At 41.9% G+C, this 11,014-nt stretch overlaps 1 long non-coding RNA gene across 1 annotated transcript in view; it reads right to left on the bottom strand.

Moving 5' to 3' along the window:
- Window positions 1–5,136: 5,136 nt before the first annotated feature.
- Window positions 5,137–11,014, bottom strand: part of LOC128892836 (uncharacterized) — a 29,153-nt gene continuing 23,275 nt past the window's right edge. The window contains exon 2 of the long non-coding RNA XR_008461186.1: window positions 5,137–6,141. This is a non-coding gene — a long non-coding RNA (uncharacterized LOC128892836). The remainder of the gene's footprint in view (window positions 6,142–11,014) is intronic.

The raw sequence follows: 11,014 nt of genomic DNA on the forward strand, positions 1-11,014 counted from the left end.
TTACGGATCTTGCTAAATACTAGCTTCCGAAATAATAGTATACGAAATATATCGTTGAATGTATAATTAATATTTGAAAACCATCCTTACTTGTTAAAACAACACAGAGTGTACATTTTAGATTGTAGAAAATTTCCGTACAAATTTGAAAACGTACATTAACACGCATTGATATTATAAATATTCATTTCTTAATGGACGTCCAATAATCACAAAAATATTATGGTACAATTAATTCGGAACGTTTTAAAACGCGCATTAATAGTGGATTACCAATCGAAAGCTACATTAATCGTCGGTGTTCGCGTTCGGGTGATAATGAATAATACGTGCAGTAGAATTTCACGCGTACATCTTCGCGCGCTGGCGTACTGCACGCTCTTTATCGATCATTCATAAACATCGCGCGAGGGACGTTGGTTACGATGAAATTTACCGGAAGCAATAGCAGGACCGAAACAGTCTGAATTAACTATAAAGTTCTTAATGTAGCCATTTAACGTGCTAACACGGTCCGTTGAGTTTCATCTCTGTTACTTGTTTTAAGTAGTTTCTAACCTTTTCGATCTTTAGTCGGGGCTCGCGCCTTCTTTCCAGTGTCGGTATTTCATTAACAGAGTTCCCTTTTCGCTCCTTTAACGCTTTTCGCGCAACCGCTTTCTTTTCCTTTTCTCTCTGCCACGCTCGGTCAAGCATTAATCGTAACTTTTCTTATCGCTTACTCGCCTTTCGCGCGTTAACTTTGTTCCGTGCAATTTGTACATCCGCGTTTTCACGGTGACTAAGTGTGATCGAGCGAGCCGCTCGTTTGCCATGCAAATCGAAAGAAATATTCGAACGTAAATTACGCGATTAAGCGTTCGGTACGCCTATATAAGTTACGAGCGAAATATATCTTCGCGAGGGCCGACGGAGGCGATTATAATATTTGCAGGGAACGACAGAATAGCTGGCACGGTGTCGATTAGCAGGAGGACTCTCGTCGCTCGGCCGTTATTGCTCTATCGAATTATCGTTCCGCAGCTTCGAAATTGAACGCGATACTCGATAATTTCGTGCACCATACTTCAACGAGCGCATTACGAATCGTCACAGGGACTCTCGAAGAGGAGATACTTCTCGTTAAGGGCCCGTGAGTAATTCGGGTTTGTTACGATCGCTGTTTAACGCGACGACAGCTAATTTTACATATCTAGAAATATCCTTCGTGTTTGCTTATGGCAAAACAGTATGGTAGAAAATAGAAATATTAGCGCATTTGAGTTTTACTTTGCTTGTTTCACATGTGCCATCGTTTTAAATGGAACATTACTATGAAACGTTCCAAACTACGATCATTTATACCGGAAATATTACTTTTAAATTGATCGAACTTTAATCATAAATACACAGAAAATGAACGAAAGTTATTTATTCGTGAATAAATTGAACAAGTCCAAAAATTCCTTCGTGCAAAACTATCGGAAAGCAGAGAACAATTATCATTTGCAAAGGATTGATAACGAACGCTCTCGCGAATTGTTTCCGTTCGTTTATAATTGGACAGTGTTTCCGAAATAGCTCTGCAAGTTTTAGGACCTATGTATTTGGATATAGTAAATGTTTTCATCCTCCTGATGGAAGAAACTTTCCCTCAAAGTTTGGACGTACTTTTTAGGTTCTCCCTGTGCTTTCGGAGAGCAAATTTAGTACGTCTGTTTCTCGTTCTCGTCGAGCACGTAGGAATTAACATATTTCTTGCTTTCGCGAATATTTTTGCTCCGAAGCTTCGATTAATCTGTCATCCAAGGAAAATATTAAATATTAATACATTCAACAAATATACACAAACGCGCAAAACTTAGCGGACAAACTTTTAAACGATTCCAAAACATGGAAGTTTTCAACCGATTGGAATTAAACTCCGCGAGGAGTAGTTTCGTAGTGTCCTCTGGGCGTGTGTAAAGTTACATGGGCGAGGGTTGATGCGAAGTGGTTAATTCACCCTTCTAAAGGGGAGGGTGTAGAAAAACGTCTCTTTGAAACAGGCCGGGGATGACGGAAGGAGTTGAAAAATTCAAAAAAACCTTTGGGGCGACTCTCCTTGATGCCTTCTACAAAATGCACCCCTTGAAATCCCTCTCGGACAAACCCACCCTCCACAACCTCCCACCCCCTCTAAAATCCACAATTTTTAGACGACAGTCTCGATTTTGGACTCAATGCATTCTCTGGACTCCCCCTATTCCAGAAAATGCCATCATCCATACCGTGCTTCCCATAAGCGCCCTTTGGGGGGGGGGGAGGGTGGATCAGCTTGCAAATTTTCAACCCCCTTCGTAAAAAAACACTTCCACGCATCGGAGGGCGATGAAATTCACTATGTTTGTTCTTAGGGGGGTGAATTAACCCCGTTGCATCAACCCTCGCTCATGGAACTTTACACACGCCCAGAGAACACTACGAAACTACTCCTGACGGAGTTTAATTCCGATCGGTTGAAAACTTCCATGTTTTTGAACCGTTTAAAAATTTGTCCGCTAAGTTTTGCGTGTTAGTGTAATATCATCCTGAAGCTGGATATCGCAAATTTGTATCGCTATGGCGGAGATAAAAATTACAAAATATGTTTTCAGATATCAATGTTGTGAGTACGCAATGTACAAAGTAGAAAGGTTTTCATAAGTTTTTCATAACCGGGAACAGAATTTGAAGCGACGTGAATTCACGTCAGCAGGCGCGAATGTGTTAATAATAATATTTTCTAAAAAGGCTCCGAGTCCATGACCCCTTTCGTCGGTGTTCACTGTGTATATTACGCACGAAAAGGTTTCGTGGTATTCTAAGGATTAATTGCAACGGAAATGTAATTCCTCGACAAACTTTTCGTTTGAATAGACGCGTTGGAAACGTAAGTCACAGAAATATGGTAACTTGGAATAGAAAGTTGATTATTACGTCTGAAATCGTTATTGCTAACGTTTCGTTGTCTGGAAAAAAATATTCCCTGTTCTACATACTCTGCGATAAATTTTATAAATTATTCTTATTAAATTATTCCGGTTCCTTGCTAAAATTCAGTTCAATATTTTGCAAGACACGTTAAGGTCGAGAAATGCTTAAATAAAAATCAGTAACGTGATGCATTCTTGCAGATGTTTAAACACTCATTTCGTAACATTTTCCATCTGAATATAAGTGAAAGAACATTTAATAACAATATATGTCCTTATCCGTAACATATAAAAATAATTTTCATGAAATATGTTCTGTTTTCTTCGGTATGAATTGAAAAATTCAAACAGCCTTCCTGATCTGCGTAATAAATTCTGTTGAATATTACTACTATCATTTAATTTGAGCACTTGGAAGTATCTTGCAAAATTTGTAACCAGAAACTGTGCCACGCTATTAATATGTAAAAAAAAAATAACTTTGAACAAAGGACGCTCAGTTAACCGTTTATAACATCAGAAAGAATTGACATTTTTATTCGAGAACATATCTCTGAGCAGTTCTACTAACATTTTGTAGAGAAAGAAAAAATTATTTTTTTGTATCGTATCTAACACTTAATTCCGATCAGCTTGATGTACGTATCAAAATTTCCTGCGGTGTAAACCACAGGCCAATTGCGCAGCTTGTTACTTGCCTTATCAATTAATGACAAAATACATAAAAATATTAATGCGCCTGAATTATCCGTCTTTCCCCGAGATCCGTTAATTTCCCATCTAAATTACTAATTACTTCAATATTGTGTTACATTCCGAAACAACATTCCCCTCGAAATTCTCGAACGGGTCAAAGTAATCGCGCTGCGTGATCCCGTACGACAAATACCAACCATTTAGTTCACCCGAAGATTTGTTAATCGACAAAGGACCGTTCGGTACACGCGTTACGTCCAACGATGCGACGATCACGATGCATGTACGACGAAATGGGTTCGCCGCGGTGTAAAGCGAAACGTAGCAGCACGCGGGAGCGAAACGCAAACACTGGAAACTGGTTCCGCGCCGTTGGTTGTAACAGGCGCGCGTAGGAAATCGAGAACCGTGTGTACATACTCACCAGTTCTCACCAGCAGGTTAAGTAGGATGGATAGCAGAAGGCTGGTGGCCCGGTATCCGTGTATTATGATCATCAGCCACCTCGATACGTTGGATCCCGCGTCGTGCCATAGACCCGTGCCCTCGTGTACCATATTTTTCCTCCTCGCCTATTCTCGCCCACCTTGCCGCTGATTGCCTCCGCTTCGCCTGGCCTCATTCACCACCCCTTCACGAAACCGCCGCGACCCTTCGAGAAGCTCGAATCAACCGGATCGAGAGGCCTCCGCGTCCAGAAAGCTCACTCTCTCAACCCAACCGACGGCATTCCTCGCGTACGGCGTTCGTCTCCTCTTGTGCAACGATTGTTGCAAGGGAGGAGATCGATTGGTCCAGCAGCGCGTAAAAGTTTGCCGGGAAGACGGTTACCAGCAACTCGGGATCGATTCCGGCTGTAGATATTGCTCGAGTTTATGGAGTTCGAGGCGAGTCGTTTGGCAACTATCGTTAACGACGAATATATAAAGTTGCATCGACCCGACCTCTCCCCCGTTCGCCACGGTCAGAGGCCGATCTCGTGGTTGGGGGAACTCGGGAGGATACGTGTCAGAGGTGCTCCGTCTTATCGAGATCCCGAGAGCTGTAGGTCGACGAACGCTCCACGGTCCTGGCAAGTTGCTTGTCGACGGGTAGTTGGTATTGTTCGAGGCACTCCAGTTCCCTTTCCTACCGGATGCGCGGAGAACAAGCCTCCATGGAAGATACACGTGTCGAAACGCGTTCCTCTGTCTGGAGATATCGTCGCAGTCTGCGGAACGCCGTCGGACGATATCCTATGGGTGTAAAGCTAATGGTGCGCCTCTGGGCGAAAGGACTTTCTTGCCGACTCCTCGTTCGGCTAGCGAGCGAGCCTCATTCACGAGGGTACTGCGGCGCAACCGAGTACGTTATCAGAAATACAGGACGCTCCGGGCTATAGAATACGGGGAACGTTCCAGGGGCCCTCCTCTTTCTCGAGTGGCTTTCAGCGTTCCTCGCGTCCCCGCTGTTCCACAGCCAAAGGCTACCTCTCTCTCCCTCTCTCTCTCTCTCTCTCTCTCTCTGATTTTCTTTTTCTTTTTTTCTTTCTCCCCCGCCCCGTAACAGCGAGCAGAGACACTGCGTTCAACCGCCGGGAAAAGATTTTCCCTCGAGTATTAGCGCGATCTCGCGGAAGTTTCGAAGGTTCCGTGCGGCGAGCATACAAAGAGTTTCCTCGTTTAATTTTCACCGTGAACAGCGCGTCTCTCGATTTCCGGCGTTCCTTTACGCTCGGCCGCGTTCGCCGTGGGCCGCGATTACGCGCCGGGTTAGCGGCCCTGTCTCCTCTCGACCGTCTTTCGTTCTTTTTAATTGGCGACGCGGACGTGTCACGGGGAACTGCGGAAATTCACGGGTCCCGCGCTCACTTTCCGAGGATATTACGGCCGCGACGCAACGACGCGAAACTCGACGATCGTTAGGTGACACGGCTAATATCCCGCTCGGAGCGAACCCTTGTCTCGCCAGACTTCTCCGTTTTCCCTCGTTTCGCTCCCAGACGTCTCTCGACTGTTTCCAACGTGCCGTCGCTTCGCGACTCGTTCGCGGTGCTAGCTTTCCGTCGTCGCTCGTTTCCGCCGCTCTGATCCGCCGCTCTGATCCGCCCCGCGGCGGTTTTCAGTCGCTGGTTTCGCGGCTGGGAGAACGCCGCGGAAGATTTGCCAAAGAATTTCGCGGGTACCCGGTTACGTGGATATTGCGCAAGTTTGTGGAACGCCGTGGCGGGCTTGGACCACGGGGCTCGACGGCCGTGTCCCTGGGGATCGGTGGGAACCGCGGGCCACCCTTTCAGCCTCGTCTCCTGGAACGTCCGCTCGAGCAGACATACAAGGACGCGCGCGCGCGCGTGGCCCCGGGCAGACACACGGCGGAGGCTGACGTCTTCCGTGAAGGATCGTGTCGTGGTTAACCCTGTCTCCTTTGAGGAATTTGAGCCCGTCTCGCGGTTGGTATCCGTGCAAGGGCTGGTCCGACGCCGCTTCAGAGATTACGGATGACTCGTCTTCGTTAAGGGCCCGTTCTGGTACTCCTGAAATTCGAGCAAAGTGGATATACAATTTGGTGGCTGGCGGACGGGCGTCTCGTATAACAGGGCGGAGGTGGGAGTGGTGGGACTAGGTGACTCCCGGTAAAGTTTTAAAAGGTAAGCTCCTTTTCGTTCAAATCCGGCTGGGAGATCTGGAAAGCTCGTAAACGAGGAGGAGCGAAACAGCTGAAGTGAAACGGGACCTTAATTTCAACGACGATCTCTCCTTCTCTCGTCGTCGCGGAATCTTTCCTGTCTGCGCGCCCTATTCAAATAGAACCCCGATGATTGCTCGGCAACCTCGTACGTAGCATTGTGTTCGGGGAATGGGAAGGATGGTTCCTTAAGAGGTATATCCGCAAAGTGTTCCTGGCCCGATTTTTATCGAAACGTAGCGTGTTTGGATAGGGAACGATGTGTAAGGGATTCGTACCGGTTTAGATCTGGGGTAGGTCTACCTAATTTTTAACCCAGTCGCTGAATGTAGTAAAAGTAAATTTGATTACGGTAGAAATATGGGAATAGACAAATTTCAACCAAATCCAGTCACTATTCACATTTTTATACACCATATTGCATCCGCCATTTTGAATCTTTAAAGTTCGAATTCAAATTTGGAATCTGTGCTCCCTACGACCCCTTTATACCAAGTTTCATCCAAATCCAGTCACTTTTTGCATTTTGTGGCGCCATATTAGATCCACCATTTTCTATTTCTAAATTATGAATTCTAATTTGGAATCAGCGCTCCCAAAACCCTCTTTATACCAAGTTCCATCAAAATTGTTCAGAAGGAACTCGTTAAATATTTAAGAGAAATTGTCAGTGATTTTAAAAGTAATTAATGGCATCTTCTTCCAGGTCGCCCTTTGACAAGAATCCGGATTATTCTTTCTTCCGAAATATTTTCAAAACTACGAGAACATCGCGCACAAATAAATATCGAAAAAATGATAACCTCTAAAGCGTGGATTTTTCGATAAATATTTGTTACAACCTTTTTATATACAAAAAACTGTGTTTAAACTTTTTCCTATATCTATCACTGGAGAGCCCAGAAAATATTTCCCACGATAATGTAACAATTTGATTTGTCAGAATTGTGTCGAATTACTTTTTCTACTTGTGAGGTTAATTACAAATTTATTCAATTGGCGGAGACATCGTCTTCGTTACAGTTGACTCGTGCTGAATTGATACCAATCTCCCCTAAATAATTTTGTTTCGGAAACTATACAGAATCTGATTAAACGACGTCCTTTTGTATTCAATAGCCGTGAAGATAGGATCGGAAGGCTGAAACTTTTGGAGGGCAGTTTCGACCCTTAAACTTAAGTTACCGCAACTGAAAAAGAACCTATTGCTTATTTTAGACGTTCTTTATACCTGCAAAGTTTCGTAAAAATTTAAGGGGCAGTACTTCACGAACGTTCCTTGTTACCAACAATCGAAGTTAGAAGAGGTGCGAACAGCTACCGCACAAAGGAAACAGCAAAGAACAAAGCGTAATTTCACGGCACTAGTATTGAACTTATTATATAAATTTCGTTGTTACAATATATTCGAATATTTTACCATATGTCGACGTCTTCTAACAAAATAATTTCACAAAAAAAAAAAAAAAAAAATGTTTCTGAGATTTGCTCTACTTGATTATTTTTAATACTTGTACATGTGCATTTTCTTTTAAAATATACATTCAAATCTTGCAAAAAAAATTCTTGAATCTTGATTACGATAACAACTTGTACATCTTTAAATTATACAAAAACGTGATTCAACCTAAAAAGAATAACTCTAACGATTCAAATAACTTTGAATAGTGAAATGCTTGTTCCAAGACGCTAAAAAGTGACGTGAATTAGTTCATCAAACGACCTGTTTTCGTATAAACTGACAATGAACAACGAATCCGATTAGATTGCTTGTTCCTGAATTTAGGACCCATGAAAGCGTGTCTCCTCTGTTTGGAATTGTTTGACGTTTATCACCGGGCGAATGACGGTATCTGCTGGAATTTTCAGCCCCGATTTCCCGCAATTATCGACGTGCTCGGTCCATTTTCATAGAATGCGGCTCCGTTCGCACGGAAAATGCGCCGCGATAAAGCGCGAGCCCCCGAAAGTGTCGACGCGCGTACGGGACACGGGCGGAGGGGGGTGGGGAGGGGGGGGGGAGAGGGGAGGAATAATAAAGCGTAAATTTTCGACGTTCACGGATTAACACGAGTCTGTTGCTCGCGGCTCACGGAAATCTCGATCGTGGAATTATAAAAGCGACAGTGCAAACAGTTTAACGCGGCGTTTCGCAAGCTTCGCCGGTGCGCGAGATCCCTCGATGAAATATAAATCAACGAAAGTGGCTAGCAACCTGCAGTAGAACCCACAAATATTCCGGCTTCCTCAAGTACGGGTTTCAGAGTTATTTATCGCTCTACTCTGCGAGAATATGAGTGCGGCATCGCTCATATTTATTAAATGCTCAGGAATCTTTAGTAAGGATGACACAAAAATATATATATTTTCTATTTGTTTAATTCAATTAGAACCTCTTTATAGAGATTATTTTGGTAGAGAATTATACTTCAGGAAGACCTATGTATGGCTTCAAAAATTTGTCTGAAATTTTATTTTGTTATTTTGTACAATTTTCTTAAATTGCATTCCCCTGGCAGTCAACGTGTTAAAGGACGAATTGTTTAAACGCACAGAATCTGTTGATGCTTATTTCGATGAATGAAGTAAATTCGTAACAAAAATACAGATGTTTATATCTTCTCTAAAAGATCGGACATTTCACACGCAACAACCTAATACAATGATTTTTCATTGTTCCCTGTACGTTTGCTATTACTCGAAACGATCTACCGCTGCGCGTTGCGCGGGATATCTCATAATAATTGAAATTTACAAACATGAGAGTCTATTTCCCTCGAAGCTGTAAACGGTCCAGTAAAAGATTCAACAGATATTTTCACGTTTCCCACGAAATCCTTTGTAAACCTTTGTTTAATAGCAGTTAGCGCGTGCTGGGCAATAATAAAAAGCAAAAATTATTTCCTCGTCGGTTTTATAACATTTTCGCATACGATGATGCGCGCTCGCACGACTACAAATGTCACTCTACATTTTTCATTTTCACCAAGAGAATGTCACCGCTTTTTTTTCTTTTTTTTTTTTTTAATTACATTATAATTGAAGAGCCCACGGGAACTATAGTCGGAGTCGCAAAGTAAAAGTTTCTATATTTAAAAAACAAGCTTCGCGAACTTCCTCTACACAGCCCGAGAATTTCGTTTTTCCTTTTTGTAGTGGAGCTGTGAATCTTTTTGTAAAAATTAAATTTTCTCAAATAGTATTTGGTGAAACTAAAATTAGGTCTCATAGTATGGAATTTAAATTAACCTTTAAATGAACTTTTATTATTTCTGTTTATTTTCTGACGTCAAACATCGTGATTGGTTCATTACTATTGGCGACTCTGAACTCGCCAATGCTGAAAGAGCAGCTTCCAGAAAAACTGTCTCGAAGTTAGAGATGGTCACATGCGAACAGTTCCATCGCTGACAGCATTTCTATTTACTGCAATAAACTTCGCCACTGAAACTCGGTAATTAGTCTAATTGCATCACTCGTTTCGCTAATAGGGAATAACGATGTCAAATTGCGGGAATAACCTGAATAAAATTAATATGGAACCTTTGAGCAAGTGCTTAATATTTTCTCGTATAAATCGCTTTTTCGAAATTTAATCCAATAATTTAGGTGAACGCTATTCACGGTTGAAACTTAGTAAGAAAGAAAGTCGATATTTTTTCAACTTTTAGAGCAGAAGGCTCTTTTGAAGCTCATCGTGAACTTATGGAACTTAAAATTACTTTTTTACCAGGCTTACTATAGCATTCTCAAAGTAATATGTGCGTCCATAAAATGAATTTAGAAAATAGATTTTCTAGTCCGATAAAAAGTTCAAAAAAGTAATATTATAAGCACTTTTAATCCCAGTAGTTGAAATTTTCTTGATGACTGTGTAACTTTGAAAAAGAATAGGATTTCACAGAATAATTTCACAAAAGCTCTATTCCTAATGCCACGAATGCTTTGAAAATGTCCGTTATAAACAGTTTAAACGTCAATAATTGTAGCATTCCCGGTACGATGTAATTTTCATTCTCGAGTATACTTATTATCCTATTACTTTGATGTTGTTACCCGTTGTTCATATTAAATTCCCGTCGTAATTAAGTGTTACAGCGATGGAAGGATATTTTAATAAGTAAGGGGACACTCGGTAAAAGAGGTTGACGATCTGCAACTTCTCGGCTAATTTATCGCGGCTCTTGTTCTGAATCTAATTATTCGACTCATATTTCGAGTAATTCATTCGCAGTTTAAATAAATATACATATACGTTTTTGTTGTAAAACTGTTACCATCGTATTCCCGACATTCTTCTGATTAAAATGAGACCCAACACGACGTAATTCGCGTCATATTTACTCCATATACCCGGTGTTCTCCATTTTGCATGTCGCTCCGTCCTCTTCTTCTAGATTCTATTCCCGCTAACTTCTCAAGATGCTATCATAGTTAATGCAGTTCGTCAATCCTACACATATATTTTTAATTGCATCGAAACACAAACCTCTAAATATCTCAATTTAAGGATAAATGGACTAACAAGTCACTTTCAAAAGAAACGGCTCATAAAAACAAAGTCCCCTTCATACAACAAATGAAAATCCATAATGCATCCTCCATGTCATCGACTCTCATTCTACAAAGACTTCATTCACATAATAAGACTAAACAGCAACAGTCTCTTCGGATGATTGAAAATTCCAATAAGTGACCATCGCGTAATAAAGGTCCCGCCA

The sequence above is a fragment of the Hylaeus anthracinus genome, unplaced genomic scaffold (assembly GCF_026225885.1).
Source record: "Hylaeus anthracinus isolate JK02 unplaced genomic scaffold, UHH_iyHylAnth1.0_haploid 2, whole genome shotgun sequence".
Classification (NCBI taxonomy): domain Eukaryota; kingdom Metazoa; phylum Arthropoda; class Insecta; order Hymenoptera; family Colletidae; genus Hylaeus; species Hylaeus anthracinus.